General features: G+C 38.3%; 1 pseudogene; it reads left to right on the top strand.

Annotated features, from left to right (window-relative positions):
* Nucleotides 1-3,059: 3,059 nt before the first annotated feature.
* LOC114258365 (heme-binding-like protein At3g10130, chloroplastic) lies at nt 3,060-22,168 on the top strand (annotated as a pseudogene).
* Nucleotides 22,169-22,241: the final 73 nt, after the last annotated feature.

Below are 22,241 nucleotides of genomic sequence, written 5' to 3'. Positions count from 1 at the left end.
GCTAAGTTTACATAAGCTTCCTAATCTCTGTGAGAGAGAGAGTAATGCAGGTTCATAGTAGTCTGGATTGTGGTGGTGGATGTTGTTGTAAATTTAAATACAGTTAAAAAACCGAGGAATTAAACTGGTCCGTGAATGTTTTCAAAATTTGAGGAATCTAACTCAGCCTAATCAGATTTTTTTTTTTTCTTTTCTAGTAGTGAAGCCCAAAGAATAGCAACAGCCGGCACAAGTTTTCCTAAAGAATCATTCCAATAATGGTAGCCTTGACAACACCTAAAGTAATATCATACAATGATGGAACAAAAAGTTATTCTAGTAATGTCTTTTTTAACCTTCCTCATACTAGCACCTTCTAAATGCACAAAATTATAGCTCCAATGTGTTGTTCATCTGCTTTCATAAATGTAAACATCTAAAACTTGACTCTGCATTTTGTACATTATTTAACGATTATGTCATCTACAATGTCTGACTATGAAATTTTAGTCCTTATATTCAATAAAGTAAAATAAAAATATTTACTTCAGTATTTCATTAACACTTCAAAGAGATAACAAGTTCAAAGGTCATTACAATCACAAATCATAATTGTTTAGTCAGAAATTAAATTACTCAAAACACTTTAAAAACGATCAATTTTTACGTGAACAACTTAAAACTGAGATTTTCTTGCCAAATAGAGTACAAGTTTCTCGAGTATCACTATCCCTGTGATTATCCAGCTTCATCATTTGGATAATCAGCTTGTAGTCACTACATTCCGACACTGCTTTCATCTTAATCTAGACAAAATCCATTCATCATCCATATCTTCACTAGTTCCATAGTAATCAATCCTAATCTCGAAAAGGCCTAAGCTTTCGCACATTCAAATTATTCAGCAGGTCATGAATAGCTGCTGAATTCATCAATAAAATTCAACATGCAAACATATAAATTGATTTAACCTATAATATTTTAAATGAAACATGTCATGATTTGTAGCAACATGAAAATAAAAATTACAAATAAAATAGTTCATACTTTAGGTAGCTGCAGAGGAGCTTTAACCATGGTTCATCCTTCAAATAATCCCCCAACACTAAGACTACACCAACTACTGTACCATCGAAATATGTAAATTATAATCAACAGGCATGTTAAACATGTAAGCTAACTGTACTGTCAAGCTGCCATAGATGGCCATATATTCAATTAAAAAAAAAAAAACATATGTCTATATATAGATATATCAGCAGGAAAATTGGAAAAATCATGGATCAATTAATCAAAACAACGAGATAAAGAAGAAATTGAAAAATTAAATCAACAACACAGATTAAAGAACGATCGAAATCAACACAGAAATTCAGCAACTAGGCATGAAACAAACATGGTAGATTACCGAAAGAGACAGAGAGTTGGATTCATACATGAAAGTAGCTTACCAATTATGAATCTCGATTATAAATCGATCGAAATCCTCATCAATAGCCGATAGAAATCTTCATCACGTGAGAGTGAGATTCAAGTGAGATTCAAATCTTCATCACGTCTGATCGAAACCGTTATCGAGTGAGAGTGAGATTTAAGTGAGATTCAAATCTTCATCACGTGAGAGTGTGATTCAATCGAGATTCAAATTTAGTCGAGCAAGAGAGATTTGGACAGTGAGATTCAAGCGAGAGAGAGTCGAGCAAGAGAGAGATTTTGAGAGAGAGAGAGAGAGATTAGGCAACAACAGGAAATGAGCTACACGACCGTTGGAGACAAACTGTTAAGGCTCTTATAAAATGGGAAGGGGATCGCAATTTATGGAGCCCTAGTTTTGCGATTTGATAGCAAATGTTTGGGTTGGATTGTGCTGTGGAAGTGATCCATTGGGCCTAGTGACCAGGCCAGCCTGAATAGTTCGGGGCCTAAGACCCGTTATTTCATGAATAATTATCATATTTTTTTAAAATTTAGTGGTGCTTTTTTGAAAATTTCATGTTGAATTTAATAATTACATGATTCAATGAAAATGAATATAATGAACAAATCATAAAACATTACCAAATAGTGATAGTAACTTGACTTCACTATGTGGTATTCTAGTTTATTTACTTCCTTTCATTGAAAATTAAAAGGATAATTTATTTGATTCAAGTTCATAAAAATTTCATTATTTTTTCTAAAAAATTATTAATAATCATTATTTATGTGCATGATTATATTAAACATCCATGCTCTAATCTAATTTAAAGGGATAATAAGATCAAAACTATTCATAATAATTCTTTTGCTTCCAAAATAATTAAATCGTGTTTTTGTTATCCATATTAATATTAAATTTATATCACAAAATCTTTAGTTTTGTGACAGTCCAAAGTGTCACTGGAAAAAGCCTATACATGCATTTTTCAATAGAGCAGTATTTTCAACAATTTTTTTTTTTACTTTCAATGCATTGTAAACCATATAATCTTAATTTGAGATTTTCATATTTCTATATTTATTATCATATTATATAATTAAAAATTGTACATTGAATTTGAGTAAGGATTATAGCCATCCATTCTACTCATGTTTCACGTTTGTGCTTGCAAAAAAATAAGTTTTGTATTTGAATTTTAACTAAAATAAAAATTTACATCTGATTTGTTTAGGAGGAAGATATTTTATTTATTTTTTGATATTTGATACAATAAAAAATAAAATTTAATTAAAAAAATGTTTTTTATAATCAACGAAAAATAAGTCTATTTGAATAAAAAAATATTTTCAACCTTTAAAATATAAAAAAATATTTTTCAGAATAAAATTTTGTTAATATCACATCACACCATCATCACAGCCACCTATCATCACTGTCGCCGCTCTACCACCATGCCACCTCTTTCACCTTTACTTTCGTTTCACCACCGCCACTCCACCACCGTGCCACCTCTTTTACCTCCACTTTCGTTCCACCATCACAGCCACCACTCTCAAACGTATAAAAATATTTTTTCTACAAGAAAATATCCATAAAACATATGTTTTAGGCGCAAACAAATCAAGTGTTATACTAGGAAATAGTTATAAATATTATTTTTTTTCCTTCACAAATTAAACTAGGAAATGCTATTGAGTGAACCGTGGGAAAATGAAGTCCACATATCGATCCCTTATTTCCCGCCACACATCGAAACCCTTCACCCAAGTATGTATTCTTCTTTCTCAGTTCCACTTCTGCAATTCGAAAAAAGTTTCACACCAAATCCAAACACAACTTATCCACTCTCCTCTACAAAACCCACCACAATTCATAGCTCACAAACCAAAATCCAATCCTTAATCACAAAACCCATCTCTCAAAACATCCAAATTCCTCAAAAATGGGCTTAGTTTTCGAAAAAATCGGTGTCGAAACCCCCAAATTCGAACTCATCAAATCCACCGACAACTACGAGATCCGTAAATACTCTCCCTCAGTGATCGTCGAGGTCACATACGATCCAACCCACTTCAAAGGCAACAAAGACGGCGGTTTTATGATCCTCGCCAATTACATCAATGCTATTGGAAATCCACAGAATTCCACGCCAAAGAAGATCACAATGACAGCTCCGGTGATAACCCAATCGTCGTCGGAGCAGATTTCGATGACAGCTCCGGTGGTGACGAAGGAAGTGGAGGATAAAGAAAACAAAATGATGACTATGCAGTTTGTTAGGTCTGTTGTTCTTGTCAATCTCACGAACAACTTTGTTAATTGAGTTGTAAAATTTCCTTACTATTTTGTCTTCCTCGCTCGAGTGAAGGACTGGGCCTGGAAAAAACCTGAAAGAGATGAATGTGCGCTCGAGCGAAGGACTGCATCTGCATAAAAACCTGAAAGAGTTCATTGTTCGCTCGAGCGAAGGTTTCGTGGCTCGAGCAAAGGCACTTATGGAAATCACGCAAGTTAAGGTTCTTGCTCGAGCGAGCTTCAAAATCCAGGATTTCTATAAGTAGTTGTTTTACTCCAAAACTAGGATTAACTTTTCTAGATCTACTTTAAGGTTTTCTAAGGTTTTCTTCTGGAGTGTTTTTGTGAGTTTTCCTTGATAATTTGAGTGAGTATTAAACTCATGCATTGACAAGCATAGATCAAGGAGTTTGATTGAATACATACAAGAGTGTTGTTCTTCAGTGGATTCCGAAGATTCAAACGTGGAGTTTCAAAGGAGTTTGATTCTGTACGTAGTCGTTGATTCGACAAGTGAAGTTGTGGATTCAACTTCAGATTAATCAGTTCCGAGACGAAGGCATGGTAAAAAAGTTACAGAAGGTTTGAAGACAAATTGACTAAGTTGGGTAATTTGTGTGTTATCTTTGTAATCTTTCTTTGTTCAGTAGTGGATTGATTAGTGGCGTTTCGCCCGTGATTTTTTATTACAGTTGAAGGTTTTTCAATTGTGGTTTTTCCACATAAAAATCGTTTGTGTCGATTTATTGTTTATTTCAAAAACAACAATCTAAATCACTTTCGTAAGTGCTTGATGATTTAGATTGTGTGTTTTGAATAATTGGGTATTGGAATATTTTAATCTTGATTTAATCACGAACCATTTAGGATTTTCAATTGGTGTCAGAGCAGGTCACTATTTGTTTTTATCAAAACTATAAGAGTGTGATTTTGTGTGACTAGTGATATGGATTCTATTCGTGAAGGTAACTCGACCCATAGACCTTCTTTACTCGATGGTACAAACTATTCTTATTGGAAAGCTCGTATGAGAGCATTTTTAAAATTCATCGATGAGAAAGTTTGGCACTGCGTGATCTATGGTTGGAGTGAACCTATTGCCACCATTGATGGTGTTGATATTCCTAAGCCCCTTGATAAATAGGACACAACTGATTACCAAAACTCGAGTTGGAACAGTAAGGCTCTCAATTCCCTGTTTTGCTTCGTCACACCTGAAGAGTTTCATCATATCTGCATGTGTGAGGTAGTAAAAGAGGCTTGGGACATTCTTGAAACGATTCAGGAAGGTACTACTTTGGTCAAAAGGTCAAAACTTCAACATCTCACCTCCGCCTTTGAAACCCTTTTTATGCGCGATGATGAGACGTTTGATGATTTCTATGCAAAACTTAGTGATATCGTGAATTCTTGTTTCACACTCGGTGAAAAAATCCCTGAAGCTAAAGTTGTTGGAAAATTTTGAGGTCTTTACCCGAGAGGTTCCAATCAAAAGTGACAGCCATTGAGGAGGCTCAGAATGTTAACACCCTCAAGCTTGATCAGTTGGTTGGAAACTTGCAGACTTATGAAGCCCACCAGATTTCAAAGAAAAAACAAAAAGATAGTGTAGCTTTCACTAGTGCTCATGAGACTGCAAAAACTCCGGAGACTGAATTTGATTTAGAGTCTAAGATGATGGCTATGTTTACTAAACAGTTTAAAAAAAATTTGAAGAAAAAGAAGCCTAATTTTAGAGACCCTATTTCAAAAGACAAGAGTAATGAAAAAGCCAAAACTTTTCCACCAAAACTTGCTCCAAAAACTGAAAAGAAGATTGTAAAGGGGCAAGGGGTCAAGTGCTATGAATGTCAAGGGTTTGGCCATATTGCCCTTGAATGCCCTTCGAAAAAGAATCGAAAGAAAGTCTACACTGTGACTTAGGATGATGAAAGCGGGTCGGAGCAAGAACCCGAAGAACCTGATTCTGGTGAAGATGGGAATAGTGCTTTCATGGCATTTTGGTCCACTTTCACTTAACCTCTTCCAAAGCCAGCGGAACTAGCTCGTGGTCAGAACCTGCATCATGCTCCCACCTTTGATGGGAGTAACTACCTGTATTGGAAGATCAGAATGAGGGTGTTTCTGAGAGCTTTTGACCCAGAAGTCTGGCAAGCCATTGAAGAAGATACAGAAAGTGCTCACAATCCGAGCAATCAGAGAGCCCTAATTACTATTCGTGGAGCAATCTCTGATGAAGAACAGTAACGGGTTACTCACTACACAAAGGCTAAAGATGCATGGAAAATTCTGAGCCAATTCCATGAAAGAGGAGATTCACCTTCACCACCATCCAACAACTTTCCTACCTTAGTTGCTAGATTGGATGAGGTCAAGGAGAATGAAGAACAAAAAGAGGATGATGAAACATCTGAAGACATTGATAAGACTAATGGTGGTGAACTACAACAAGCTTACGAAAAACTTTATGAGGAATCTCTGATTTTGTCCAAAATCAACGACAAACTCTCTCTCAAGCTCAAAGCATGTGAAAGTGAGAATGTCAAGCTAAAAAGAGAACTTGTAGCAGCAAAATAGAATGTCATCAAGATCTCAAGTGACAGGCAAGACTTATGTGGAAAACTTCTATCCTGTGAAACTGAAAGAAATGAACTTCTGAAAGTGTATTCCACATATGAAGAGAAGTTTGAAAGCCTTGAGATGTCACAAGCTACATTGGAAGAGATAGTCTGTCAGAAAGATGAAGAACTCCGTATTGCTAGAGCCACAATTGCCATGTGGAACAAAGGTTCCAAATCTCTAGAAGACATCCTCGGGTCTCAACAAATGGATTGTGACAAAAGTGGGCTAGGCTATAGTGCGACAGCTCAGAAGGGACAGGCCTCTACTTCACATGACCTGAAGACTCAAGAAAAGGGAAAGTTGAAGGCAGACCAGGGTGATTCCTCTCTTCATCTACCTAAAGTTGGTAAGATCAACAAAATGGAGGTAAACCCTGTTTTTATTTGTCATCATCGTGGTAGGTATGGCCACATTCGTCCTTATTGCTTTGAATTGTTTGGTAAAGTGTCTCAAAAGGGTAGAACTTCGAATACTTTTTGGGTTAGGAGACAACCTTACATGTCTAGGCAGAATACCAAGATTTATGAGGGTATTTACAACGCCAAGACATTTACCAAGACCACTAGACCTGATTTTGTTAAGACCAAAAAGATTTGGGTGAGAAAAGATGATTTGACTTGTTTAGTTGTTCACACTGCTCTCAAAGCACGTGACTCACACGTGGTATCTTGATAGTGGGTGCTCTCGTCACATGTCCGGTAACAAATCCTACTTCACCTCCCTTGAAAAATATAAAGGAGTAATTGTTACCTTTGGAGATGGCGGCACTTCTAGAGTCATTGGTAAGGGCTGTATAAGTGTTGCTGGTCTTCACAAACTTGAAAATGACTTACTTATTGATGGTCTTAAAGCGAATCTTTTGAGCATTAGTCAAATGTGTGATTCCCATCATGAAGTATTGTTTTCAAAAAATAAATGTGAAATTTTGGATAAAAAAGGAAATACTATCTTGCATGGAGTTCGCACATCTGATAACTGTTATGGGATTGTTACTACTAATGATCTCACTTGTCACTCAGCCATCATAAGTAACATTGATTTGTGGCATCAAAGATTAGGTCACATGAATTTCAAAGACCTAACTAAGATAGCCAACAAAGAACTTGTGAGAGGAGTACCCAAATTGGGTAAGAATCTGAATCATGTGTGTGGACCATGTACCCTTGGGAAACAAACCCGTGCTCCTCACAAAAAAGTGAACAACTTTACAACCAAACGTCCTCTTGAATTGGTTCACATGGATTTAATGGGTCCTACTCGCACTAAAAGCATTGGAGGTAAAAGATATATTTTTTTAACTGTTGATGATTTTACTCGATTTTCGTGGATAAATTTTTTAAGGAAAAGATCTGATACGTTTGATACTTTCCAGGCCTTAGTCCTTAAAATCCAAAATGAACAAGGTGTTTCCATTGGGCGTATCATAAGAATCCGAACTGATCATGGTCGTGAATTTGAAAACAGTTCGTTTTCAGACTTTTGTGATATGCATGGAATCAAGTATGAATTTTCTGCACCTATTACACCACAACAAAATGGAGTGGTTGAGAGGAAGAACAGAGTTGTTCAAGAAATGGCTAGGGTCATGCTCCTTAGTAAGAAACTTCCTCTAAAGTTTTGGGCTAAAGCCTAAATACTGCTGTTTATGTTATAAATCGCGTGTATTTAAGGCCCGACACTTTACAAACTCCATATGAATTATGGAAGGGTTTGAAACCTAATGTAAAATACTTCAAAACTTTTGGGAGTAAGTGTTACATCTTCAAAGATAGAGAGCCTTTGGGCAAATTTGACTCCCGAAGTGATGAAGGTATTTTTCTAGGGTATTCAACCACCAGTAGGGCTTTTCGAGTTTGTAACCTGCGAACTTCTTCTTTAATGGAATCAATCAATGTGGTTATAGATGACACAGGTCCCCCTACTCTAGCAACAAATGAGGATGACAATGGTGAGTCTCCAATCCTGGATACAGCACCACAAAGTCAAAGAGAAGCTGAAGTCCAAACACAAGAAGTTGTTAAAGCACCATCCTCATAAGAAAGTTCAAGTCCAAAGAGTGTTCAGAGGGACATCACTCCTGATGCCTTTGTCACCGCAAGTCCTGAGTTCAAACCATCAGCTAGGGTGAAACTGAATCATCCAGCTCAACAGGTGATTGGAAGTGTATCAGATCGAATGAAAACCTGAAGACAGATTTGGGATGAGGTATCACATATGTGTTATGTTTCATTAATTGAACCTAAGAATTTTAAAGAGGCCTTGTGTAGACACCCCATTTTTGACCGTCCTCAAGCCTTGGACGTCATCGTTTGAACACTCAATGATCATCCATGCTCGTGTTCGTTTTGAGTTCTCGGAGGTCTCGGTCGCGCGCCTTGCCTTAGGATCTCTCAACTTGTTTGTTTTGTGCTTGGTTGTGGACCAAACACTTGTGTTTTTGCTTCTGAGGGAAGAGGGTGACTTGTTTCCTATCCCCTCAATCCACCGGCCAAGGCTTAAAGCCATCGGCCTTGTTTTCTTTCTATCGGCCAAAAGTATTGGCCAATCGGCACTATTTTTGGTCGGCCGGCCCTTTTGTTGGTCGATCGGCCATATTTTATGGCTGAACCCTGTTCATCTGCTTTATGCAGATATTTTGTGCCAGCTGGCACAGCTGGCATCCACAATTATCCCCCTCCATACACGTGTATGGAGGGATTTCCCCTTTGCTTAGCTTCTCTAAGAAGCTTTGCAATTTGGATTTCTATAAGAGGGGAGGCCCTCCTCCCTTCTCAGAGGTTCTGAAAAATTGATATAGGAGTTCTATATCTATCTATCTCTATATTTCATCTCTCTCTACATTTGTTTGTGTATTTGTGCTCAAAAGGGTGTTTTGTTCACACTATCGCACACAAACACCTAGAATTACACTATCCCTTTGTTGCTGAGGTACTAGGGAGTTAGTTTCAGAGTTCTTGGACTGATTTTGATCAGAAAAAGGTGCTGGTGTTGTGTTTTTAGAGGTGTTGTGTTCTTGGAGGTGTTCTTCAAGGGTGAGCATTCTTGCTTTAGATGCCCCATTCTTGCTTAAGCTTTTAGCCCTTCTTACTTATTGTTTTAAGCTTAGCTATTAACTGATAAAAGTTCTATTTTTACTTGCCTTAGAACTTTGTTTAAGGTCATTTTGAGGTTTGGGGTTGTTTACCCCCTCCAAGGCCTTGTTAGGCCTTGTTTTAGGCCATCTCTTTTGGCCCTTGCTTTAAGCTTTGCATAGCCTCTCTACCACTGAAATCTAGAGGATTTTCACTGGTGGAGAGGTGGTTTTGAGGTCTTAAATAGGAGAGGGTCATCCCCTTTCCTTGTTGTCTTGAATGCTTGCATAAATGGCTTATGTTGGTGGCTTGTATGCTTAGTTTGTTTTAGCTTTATTTCAGTGTGTATTAGGCTTTGTTTTTCCATAATATACCTTTGTTTCAAGTTGGTTTAGTGGTCTCTTGCATGCACCATGTAATTGCCTTGTAATCCCCTTATTTGCCTTAACATGCATCTTGTGTTTAGACTACCATTCTTGCATGTTTTGGCTTAGCTTAAAGAAGATTTTGTTCATATTTTATCATGTTTAAGATCTAATTTTAGTTGTATTGGTCATCCATGACTTGCCTTGTATAGCTTTGGTTCAATCTAGCTTGTAAGCTTTGTGTATTGAATCTTCCAGCATGCATTACTTGGTTCATATCAGTGATTTGGTATCACTTGTTATGTTATTTTAGCCCACATAGTATGCTTATATACTTGCATTTATCACTCCTTTAATGTTTTAAAGAGTTGATGTCTTATGCCTCATGAATGGACCATTGTGCATGCCACCATGCTTAGGTCATTAGGATGACATTTCAATGTGTTTTTGGTCTTATTCTAACATGCCATAACTTTGATTTTGGTTGCTTAAATCATACCATGTTTGGTTTTGATAGGTGTAGTGTAACACCCCTTTGGTAGCCTTGCATGCCTTTTGTTTTTGGCGTTGTGTTCTAGCTTGTGTTGACTAGTTTCGAGCTTGTTTTTGGTCTTGTTTAGACCTACCTTGGGACTATTTTAGGTCCCCTTGGCCCTTTGGGGCTTGCTTTGTGTGGCCATGGTTTGAGTCCCTTGGCTAGCCTCAAGCTTTGGGCTTTCTTGCATGCTTTACTTGTGTAGTTTGGTTGATTTGGCATCATCCTTCGCATGATTTCAGAGCTTAACATGTTTGTCACATGTCCATACTTGTCCCTTTTAAGTGTGCTTAAGAGTTGCCCTTTTATGCCTTAGTCTTTAGGCTAATTAGCATGCATGTTTGTATGTGTATTTCATGCCTTTGTTTCATCACTTTGGCCACTGATTTGGGCCTATTTGAGAGCTGTCCATTTTGGTTTAAGCCCATCCTTTGCATGTTGTTGCATGCTTGCCTGGCATGTTGTTGCATGCTTGTTGCGTATTTAGTACCTTGTATGTTGTTGCATGCTTGTTGTATACTTGTCCCTTTATATGTTGTCACATGTTTGCCTCATATGTTGTTGCATGTTTGCCATTGGCATTGTTGTTACATGCCTTGCATGCTTATTTGTTTAGGTTGTATGCATATTGCACATTGCTTGTTTGCATGCTCATGTTGCATTAGCTTGCTTGCATACCTAGGTTGCATAGCATTAAGCATGCATCCCTTGCCTCTCGATCAACCATGATAGAGGTTAGGGCTCCTTATGTGTTTTTGTGCATTTCATTTGACATTAAATTGCACACTTGGCTCCTTTGGCCACCATGCATTGGAATGCGTGATTGGCTGTCCGAGAGTCGAGAACCATACTCCCTTGAGCTCATAACATGATAGGGGGGGTGGTGGTGCAGACATTGTCTTGCAAATGTATTGCCATGCTCTGTTTGTCCTCTGCTGTAGCAAAACAGCATTCTGCAGGAAGATATGGCTGGCCGGCCATCTTCAGTGCCGATCGACTAAACATTGTTGGCCGAGATCCTCACATATGGTCGGTAACCAATTCCACATGGCCGATGTTCCTATATCTTGGTCGGTGACATCTCACAGTGTTCAAGGAGTGGTTCGGAAGCATCCTTGGGACTTGTGCAGTTTTCAAAGGTACAGAACAGTGCAAACAAAGGCAACATGTGGCGTGGTAACGGGTTTCCGAGCGAGGCGATCGAGCATGCATCATTCAATCATTCCGAGGCGAAGCTGCGGCGGCCTCTTTAGTTTCATAGCTTAGTTAATTTGTTTAAATTAGTTAAGGGTTTTGTAATATTTAATTAGCTAGGGTAGTTGATTATTTATTCGGTTTGTATTATTTATTCGGACCCTCCGTCGAGAGGGCGAATTTTGTAATAAGTGTGCGTGAGTGTGTGCATGTCTTCCAACCCCACGTCTTTCTCCCTTTTATTTACCAGCTTTTGATGGTTAGTTTTAGGTCATGTTTCAATTAGCATCCTTATGCTCGCATGTTTGAATCATTCATTTGCATTGCATGCACCGGGCTCAGCGCATCATACTAACCGCATAGCATTTCAATTCCAACTTGAATACGTGTATCGAGTTGTCGTATTTCACATGCCATTCTTAGATAGTCGAGCCTATTCTAGCTGCATTTTGCATGTGTTGCATTAGGCATCTTAACATAGCTAGGATCATGCATTGATTACTAGCTAGCTATTGTTTTGGCTCGGAGTACTAGGTAAGCTTTTATGCTTTAGCATCTTGCATGAGTTTGAGTGTTAACATGACCGCATGCTTGCCATGAGGCTAATTGCTTATATAATATAACTGCCTGAACGCTTGTGGGTGAAGGTTAGATTACTTGAATTGGAACAATTAATTGAAATGCGAGTTTTAAGCCCACTTGATTGTAGCAAAATCATGTTTTTTTAAGCCCACTTGAGGGTGGCAAATCCACGTCTTAGCCTACTTGCGAGTAGTACCTTCAAACCATTTTCAAACAAACAAACATGAGATGTTTTGTTCCAACTTAGGCGATCTAGTCTATACTTGTGTGTTGTGCGCATCACATAGTAATTCTAGCTAATAACCGGAATAAGAATGCATATGTTTTCAAAACAAAATATCATGCTTAGTACAGGCTGATCTTCGATCGGGCGAGCGGGGGTGCTCATAGATGACCTTCCCCAATCGTACCCAAGTTCCCGAGCCGAGGCAACTTTGGTGATGACGGATACGTGGCCTTAGGCAACGAGTCAGGGTTTCCTAAATTGCCCAAAATAAAACATTTAGGTAGCAACTCTGTATCTGGCAAAGCAGTCCATGTTTGGCACTTCTTTACAAAAATCAATTTTCCAAAATGATTTGCCAGATTTGGACTCTTTGGTGATTTATCAATCTCCCACTGCACATTATGAGATCAGATTAAGAACCGTGACATTTGAGTTCGAACTGTAGTAGCAATGCCCTCGGGGCGCGTCTACACCTTGCTAGATAATAGTTAGGTCAATGCTATGCATAAAGAATTAGGTCAATTTGAACGTAACAATGTTTGGACTCTAGCCCCCAGACCTGGAGACATGAATGTTATAGGTACCAAGTGGATCTTTAAAAATAAATCTGATGAGAGTGGTACTGTGGTTAGGAATAAAGCTAGGTTGGTTGCTCAAGGTTACACTCAAGAAGAAGGTGTTGACTATGATGAGACGTTTGCCCCAGTTGCACGTCTCGAATCTATTTTACTTGGTGTTGCATGTTTTCTTGGTTTCAAATTGTTTCAAATGGATGTGAAAAGTGCCTTTCTGAATGGGTACTTAAAAGAAGAGGCTTATGTTGAGCAACCAAAAGGGTTTGAGGACCCTAAATGTCCTAATCATGTTTACAAGCTAGACAAAGCTTTGTATGGGTTGAAACAAGCCCCTCGGGCTTCGTATGATAGACTTACTACCTTTCTTCTTGATAATGATTTTCGAAGAGGTAGTGTGGATAAGACTCTATTTGTGAAACATACTAAGTCTCATATTCTTGTTGCTCAGATTTATGTTGATGATATTGTGTTTGGATCCACTGCTGAACATCTTGTGAAATATTTTTCGGATTGCATGACACATGAGTTTGAGATGAGCATGATGGGAGAGTTGTCTTATTTCTTGGGTCTTCAAACTAAACAGTCTCCTTCGAGTATGTTTGTTTCTCAGACTAAGTATGCTAAAAATCTTGTGTCAAAGTTTCGTTTTGAGTCTGCCAAACATGCACGCACTCCCATGAGCACCAGTCTTCACCTCTCCAAAGACTCCTCTGGTATAGATATAGATCCTACTCTTTATAAGAGTATGATAGGAAGTCTTCTGTATCTCACAGCCAGTCGTCCAGATATTTCCTTCAGTGTCAGTGTTTGTGCCCATTACCAAGCCAGTCCTAAAGAGTCTCACCTTCTTGCGGTCAAACGCATCATCAAATATGTTAATGGGACATTGGGGTATGGGGTTTGGTTTTCTACTGATACTACAACTGAAATTACTAGTTTTTCTGATGTCGACTGGGCAGGGTGTGCTGATGATAGGAAAAGTACATACGGGGGGTGTTTTTACCTTGGGAATAATCTAGTTTCTTGGCATAGTAAAAAGTAAAATGCCATCTCCCTTTCGACTGCTGAGGCTGAGAACATTGCTATAGGGAGTTGTTGTGCACAAATGCTGTGAATGAAGCAAATGCTTCATGATTATGGGATAGAACAGAACACTCTCACTCTTTTCTGTGATAACACAAGTGCCATAAACATTTCAAAAAATCCTGTCCAACACTCTCGCACCAAACACATTGACATTCGTCATCATTTTATTCGAGAGTTAGTGGAAGAGGGCCTTGTTATTCTTGAACATATACCCACTAAGTATCAAAAAGCTGATATTTTTACAAAATCCCTTGATCTTCTTCGGTTTGAGTTCCTTAGAAAGACCTTGGGTGTCATGCTCGATCGCTAGAGTGTTACTTGTTCCTTGAGTGGGTGTGGGTGTTTGGCTTTATGTGTGCTTGGTTGCCATAATTTGATTGTCATTGATTTCTGTTTTACTTGCATACATCTTTATATGCACACTACTCATGCTGCTTACAAGATCTCATTGTTCTTTGTTCATAGCTCATTTTGAATGCCCATGCTCATTAACCTCATGATCTCATTCTGTACACATCCTTGAGATAAATTGTTGCAGGGGTTTCCGCACAAGTGATCAAAGTTCTCTATGGATCACTAACAGTGTTTCTTGTACTTTTACAGTGGAATTGACCGTTACTAGTATATCATGGGTGATGTTGAGTCTCTTAACCATCTACCATCTGTTTTCACTTCTACGGTTTCTCGCTCAGTTCCTTGAAGTCCGGGCATTAGGAAAAGGCTACCTCAGAGGCACCAACCAGGCCATTATTATTGATTTCATTCTTCTCTGGTTTGGTTTCCATACTCTTGAGCGTGAACACCACCAGTGAGTGCCCACAAGAAAGAAAAAGTCTGAAAAAAAAAAACTATAAAAAAAAGGGACTAATTGATTGAGGGGGAGCCTCCGCATTTACTCAACCAATACCCCGTGATTCCTAGACGTTTGACTTTTCACTGTGATGTTCAGTTGCTCTTGTCGGAGGTCCAGCCATCCGATCCCTACGAGGATTAACTCTAGCTCAATGGACTCTCATGGATTGCACACACACACTTTATTTTGTGAGATCTCATGTTGGATTTTGAGTTGTACATTCTCATGTAGCTTATGATCACTGATTATATTTTATCTGTTTTGCTCATGATTTCCAGTGTTTTTTTTTTTTTTTCAAAATTGCAAGTTTACAAGATTCATGATGTGTGGATTATTTCATTTTAGTATCAATTTTTTGGCCAAATGTGATCATTTCCTTGTGTTCCAGGTCTCACTTCATGATATTGAGTATCTTGTTTTTTTTGTATTTTTTTTTTAAAAAAAAAATGGTTTTGTTTTCTCTCTTCTTCGCTCGAGCGAAGAAGTCCTCGCTCGAGCGTGCTTCTACTTCTAAGATAGACCTAAGAGAGTGTGTTTTTGGCTCGAGCAACAAGTTCTTGGCTCGAGCGAACCCCTGTGCATTAGTGTCTTCGCTCGAGCGACAAAGTCTTCGCTCAAGCGAACTGTCACGGTTCAAATTCTAAAGCTGTGTCTTTTCAGTTCATTTGTTTTCTCTCCTTCTTCGTGATTCCCCTCTCTCTCCCCTAGGGTTTTCGTGGTCTTCACTGTGGCCCTCTTCTGGTGTTTGTCTATTAGTTTTGAAGCATTTTCCTTTCCATTGTGTGCATTCTCCATCGTTGGTAAGTTTTTTTTTCTTCTTTGTTTTTTTTTTAACTTCTTCGTTTGATATGTGAATGTGAATATGCTCTGTCATAATCTAGGGTTTGTAATTGTTGCTTTTGGTTATTTGATATTGATTTCGTGTCTATCTCTTGTCTCTATAGTTAGGCATTTTCAACATTTTGCTTGTTTTTTATGTGAGGATTTAAAATTCGAGATTTTGATTTAGGATTTCACATTGGGATTTTTTTTATCTACATATATTAACTTGTGAGCATGTGATCTGTTGTTTGGTTTTGGGGGTTCTATTATTCTACTCTCTGTGGGTGGTTTATGTGTGTCACTCTTTCTTGTTTAATTCATGTTTTAACATTTTAGTGTTTACATTGTGGTCTTAGTATATACTGCTATAGCTTTCTGCTTATTCTCTTGGTGCTTTGTCTGTGTCTGTGATTTCCTCATTAGTCTGTTGTTCTTAACATTTAGATTTTGCTACAGGTTTATGCTTATTTTTCTAACCATGTTGAACTAATGTGTTTTGTTGACTTCTTCTGTTTGTTTTCAGGGTTTTTCTGTTATTGTTATTGGGTTGTTGTGATGACCCTCACCTCTGATTAGTGCTAATCTGTGACTAAGCATGATGAGTAATTGATTAGAATGAAATCCTAATCTGTTTGCATGAGTGTATTGCTTTAAATGCATTCCTATCTGTTTGATTACTAATGATCTGTTCGTGTTTTAATTTCGAACTGCGAATTGAAGGTCTTATCGGTGACCGAATCAGAAATTGATCAGTGCTTTGTGCTAGTTAGGATTTATGTGATTTTATGATAGGTTTAATTAAAATTCAATTTGGAATGATTAAATTGGTATTATTGTTAAATTAATTGAACCAAGGTTTATTACCTTTTTGCCATTGAGTGGATTGACTCAAAAACCCACCCTTATTATGCCTTATACAAATTGAATACACCACTTTTGTTCATCTTCTTGACCAAAAACCATGAGAGAGAGAGAGAGAGAGAGAGAGAGAGATAGGAGGAAATTGATTCAACAAGAATTTAGCTAGGAAAATTAGAGGAATTGAAGAAGATTGCAAAATTTAAGCTAACATACTTGGAGTTCAAGACTTAAGGTAGGGAATTCACCCTCTTGATTATGAACTTGAGTTGTTTCATGCTTAGTTCATAGAAATTTGGAGTTTAAAGTTAAGAATTAATTTGAAGAGTTGAATTAAGAGTTAATTCATGCATGCATGTACGTATTCTAGTATTTTGAAGTTGTTCTTCATGAAATCCTTACATGCATGTCCATGTTTTGGTTGTAGTCCATGAATTCACCTTGATTTTGAGCTAAATCTTGCATTTGATCATGTTTTAGAGCATTAGAGTTCATAGGAACTCATGCATGTGATGTTCTTGCATTGTTCATGAAGGTTTTTTTGAAATTGTGTTCAATTGGCTTACCTTTGGGCTTGATTTTACAAATTGATCTTCAAAAACAGGTTGTAGTATGAGTTTTCAAGTGTTTTCCAGAAAATTGGCCCAAAAGGTTGAGTTTTGATATGTTGAATGCTTGGTTTGAGCTTTGAAGGCAAATCTGGAAATTCCAGATTTTGGCTTCCACGCTGGAGTGACCATCTTTTGTTTAGAGCTCCGCTCGAGCGAACGAATGTTAGCTCGAGCGTAGATTGCAAGCTCTCAAGTTTTTTGCGCACGCAAACGCACGCTCGAGCGACGAGACCTACGCTCGAGCGAGCGAGCATCGAGCGGGGATTTTCAACATCCAGTACTTTTTGCATTTTTACAAACCACTCGAGCGAGGAAGTCCACGCTCGAGCGACCCCTCTGTTTTGGAAAGCTCGCTTGAGCGTAGAAAGCCATGCGCGAGCGAGACCCCTGTTTTTAGCAAATTTTGAAAAGTGTTTTAAAGTGTAATTTTTATATCCTCATCCCATCCTAGGCATTCCTAGGCCATGTTTAAGGCATCTGTATGGGGATAATGTTATAGAACCACAGCAAGTCAAGTTAGGGGCTAAGTTATTAATCCCAAGTGTGTAACTTAGTGTGTGTTCGTTCTGCAGCTGTAGGGTTGGCATCCGAGGATGCTCATTAGCTTGCCTATAGCCCAGTACTCTGTGAGTAACAATGTTGTAAAGATATGTTCAATTATAACTATTTCTGAACGACTGATTATACTGCTTTCTAAAATGGCATCGTTTACTGAATGAATGTTTGTCCTATTTGTGAACGTATTCGTGGCATCCTTAGCAACTTACTGTTACTGGACCGTTACTGCTGCTGTTATAGAGATCTCTGTCGGTTCCAATGTTTGGAACTACTACTGTTACTGTTATGATAGCCATCAACTGACTGTTCGGTCTGTTAAGACCTACTGTACTGTTTTGCTATTGGATGTACCACATATGACTACTATGGTTTCTAATTAATCGTCATGGCATGAAATATGAACCACTGATTGAATAACTGATTTACTGATGCAAATGACTGTTTTAATTAATGAAAGAACATTCATTCTTAACCCCTTTACGCATATGTTATTCACTGGGCTTTAGCTCACTGTTTATATTTATATGTAGGTGTCCAGGCACCGAACCGAAGCTAGGAGCGTCAAGTTAAGCTCTCGTTTTGTCAAGCCAACCTTTATGCCTCACCTCGAGGTCCCGAGTCCGTTCAAGCTAAGGCTTTTGGGGGTGTCTCGGTTTCACCCTTCTGTCTCTGCTGTAATACATACTTAAGTCTTGACTGTGCAGTTATGTGTAAGGGACTTGGTCCCTAACCTGGATATCGTGTTTGTGTATATGATGTATATATGTTTTGTTTATCAATGTGGCTTGTGTATAAAGTCTTCTTGCATTTAGGTTTCATAGCTCATTGGACATTTTTTATTTACTGTTTGGCTTCCGCCAGCCCCTTACTCTGTATTACTGTCATTACTGTTAAACAGGCCTTTGGTAATCACGGATTACTGGCCGGTTGCGATGCTAAACCCATAGGGACGGGTTTGGGTCGTGACAGTTGTCTAATCATGGCTGAATCATCCAAGCGTCGTAAAACCACTGTTTCTTGTCCTTTTTTCAATATTGACAAATTCGAGTCTAAAGACAAGTCTAAGTTGTTGAGGGAGTCGTTTGCCACTCGGAAAGTCCATTTAGAAAGAAATGTACTTCCTAGTGCTTTTGAGGTTCTTACAATTCGGTCTTTATTCGATACTCTAGGCGGTGATCAAATGTTACATTTTTCGGAGCCACAAAATCTGAGTCTTATCCGACAATTTTATTGCAACATCCATTCCATTCGAAAGGAAATTCCGGCCTCCTTTACCTCTTGGGTTAGGACGAAGTCTCTAGTTATCACTGGTGATGTTTTTCGTGTTTTTCTTGATCTCCTTGAAGTTGGTAATTTTGAATTTCCATTTCTTACTCGGTCAGGTGTCGATTTTGATCATATTGCATCTGAGTTATGTGGTGTTGACCGGACTTGGCTCGCCGGGGCACTCATTCAGTAAAATGAGTTGCTTCCTAGATTCCATCTTATGAATATCATTGTGTGTGCAAATTTGTATGTCACTACCCATTCCTCGCACATTACCCAGGACCAAGGATATGTGTTGTGTTGTATTCATCATAGACTTCCCATTGATCTTTCAGAGATGATTGTTTCCAAAATGATTGGGGTCTTTGAGGGTCGAAAGTCTTTGGGGCTTTCTTTTAGGTGTTTGCTTACTCGTTTTCTCACTTCTCTTGATATTCCTGTTTTTGATGATGATGAGTTTGCACATCCTATAAAACCCATCACAAAGCTCACAGTTTCCCAAAGTCAAGCCCATGTGAGGGGGAGTGTGTCGGGGGTTGGGAGTTCTAGTGCAAGTGATGATGATCCTTTTGCAGAGGAGGGGGAGTTTGAGGCAGCCATTGCTGGTGTACCTAATCTACCTGAGATACGGCCTCGCTCATTTTGTAGCCAGCTGCAGATGTTTGAGCAGTCTGTCACTCGTCGCCTTGATCAGTTGGATGCCCGACTCGATATTCTTGATGGCCGCCTTGACCAGCAGAGTACCATGCTTGCTCAGATCCTCTCTATGCTTCAGATACAACATCCACCACCTCCTCCTTCCTAGTTTTTGGACTATGGTTGTTTTTGCACAGTTTTTCTCTTTTCTGGCACAGTTTTTGGTTTCTGTCTTATGGTGTATATGACTGTTTTTGGGTCACTCCCGAACAAAAAGGGGGAGTATTACGATTTGGGGGGGTATATATCTTTGTGGTATATCTTTGTGGTATTATGTTTTGGGGGATATATATATTGTGGTACTCATATGTTTTTGCAGGCAGGGTCTATTTTTTTTGGTGATGTATATGATGTATATGGGATACACATTCTAATGATGTTTACATGCTTTTGGGATATATGTTTTTTCCTACTCATGATGTGTCTTTGCAGATAGCACTGGATTAGTTTTTTTTGATGGTTTATATGATGATGTCTTGATGGTTTATTACGTTGCATAACAAATTCTCTTCAAGTTTATGTTGTGCAGATTGGTTATTTGGAGCAGATTAGTTGTTCCTCAAGATTGGTTTGCTAGTTGTTCTTTTTCTGGTTTTTAGTTGGTTTGTTTAGTTTGTTCGTTTGTTTAGGAAATTTTGTTAGAAAGTTTTGTCCGGGTATTGACAAAGGGAGAGATTGTTAGGTCCCTTGTTCTTGTTAATCCCGTGAACAACTTTGTTAATTGAGTTGTAAAATTTCCTATTGTTTTGTCTTCCTCGCTCGAGTGAAGGAGTCCTCACCCGAGCGAAGGACTGCGTTTGGCAAAAACCTGAAAGAGATGAATGTGAGCTCGAGCGAAGCATTGGTGGCTCGAGCGAAGGACTGCATCTACATAAAAACCTCAAAGAGTTCATTGTTCGCTCGAGCGAAGGTTTCGTGGCTCGAACGAAGGCACTTATGGAAATCACGCAAGTTAAGGTTCTCGCTCGAGAGAGCTTCAAAATCTAGGATTTCTATAAGTAGTTGTTTTACTCCAAAATTAGGATTAACTTTTCTAGATCTACTTTGAGGTTTTCTAAGGTTTTCTTCTTGAGTGTTTTTGTGAGTTTTCCTTGATAATTTGAGTGAGTATTAAACTCATGCATTGACAAGCATAGATCAAGGAGTTTGATTGAATACATACAAGAGTGTTATTTTTCGGTGGATTCCGAAGATTCAAACGTGGAGTTTCAAAGGAGTTTGATTCTGTACGTAGTCATTGATTCGACAAGTGAAGTTATGGATTCAACTTCAGATTAATTAGTTCTGAGACGAAGGCATGGTGAAAGAGTTACAGAAGGTTTGAAGACAAATTGACTAAGTTGGGTAATTTGTGTGTTATCTTTGTAATCTTTCTTTGTTCAGTAGTGGATTGATTAGTGGCGTTTCGCCCGTGGTTTTTGATTACAGTTGAAGGTTCTTCAATTGTGGTTTTTCCACATAAAAATCGTTTGTGTCGATTTATTGTTTATTTCAAAAACAATAATCTAAATCACTTTCGTAAGTGCTTGATGATTTAGATTGTGTGTTTTGAATAATTGGGAATTGGAATATTTTAATCTTGATCTAATTACGGATCACTTAGGATTTTCACAGTTTGTATTGCCGGAGAAGTATAAGAAGACGGAGGAGGCGCTAAGGTGGACGAGAGGGTGATGATTAGGGAGAAGGGGGAGAGGAAGTATGGGGTGGTAAAGTTTGGTGGCGTGGCCACGGAGGAGGTGGTGGTGAAGAAGGTGGAGGAGCTGATGAAAGGGTTGGAGAGAGATCGGTATATGGTGATTGAGGAGTTCTTGGTGGCTAGGTACAACCCTCCTTGGACTTTGCCTGCTTTTAGGACTAATGAAGTCTTGTTACCCATTGAGTGATTTTCTAGTGTTTTGGGGGGTTTGTGATTGAGTGATTTCCTCATTTAGTTGCATACTTTGTCATCTATTTTGCTTTTGTTTTGTTCTTGACATCGATGCATTATAATTTAGTTTGCGTATGTGCAAGAAAAAGTTGTTTGTTGTTGGATGACTTTGAACATCTTGGCTTTTGGTTTAGATGGAATGAATGTTTCAAGGGCTCGTTATTTTGTCGCTTTTAACAATTTGTCTCGTGGATATAATGAAGCTGAACTCTTGTTGTCTAGCTGCATTATGCACACCATTTTAGAAACCTACGCTACGTTATGCACACAAAATACTAGAAAAAGAAGAAGTGGAGTAAATTTGGGATATAAAAACCTAAAACTAAGATGTTGGATTAGTCGATATTGAGACACCAAACATGTTTGTTTCTCAACATGGTCACTAAACCTGATCTATAAACACCCCAAATGCTGCATTTGCACATGAAGAAAGTATAAGAGAGGAAAAGGAAGATTCAAAGCCACCATCACAATTTCTTACTAGACAAACCATCTCTTATGTTGAACAACATTTTGAGCAATGTATAAATCATGACAAAAGAAAATAATTTTGACAAATGTGGAAGAACTTTCTATTATGATATTTAATCAAATATTACATCCAACTTTGTGAGAAAGCCCTATTTAACAAATTAATTTTGACATTCGAAGAAAGTATAATGCATAGATTATGAACTTGGAAGTACTCCACATTCAC

This window comes from Camellia sinensis, chromosome 2 (assembly GCF_055761805.1).
Source record: "Camellia sinensis isolate YWXY chromosome 2, ASM5576180v1, whole genome shotgun sequence".
In the NCBI taxonomy this organism is placed as follows: domain Eukaryota; kingdom Viridiplantae; phylum Streptophyta; class Magnoliopsida; order Ericales; family Theaceae; genus Camellia; species Camellia sinensis.
The sequence above is the reverse complement of the archived record's forward strand: the minus strand, read 5'-3'. Positions and strand labels throughout refer to the sequence as shown.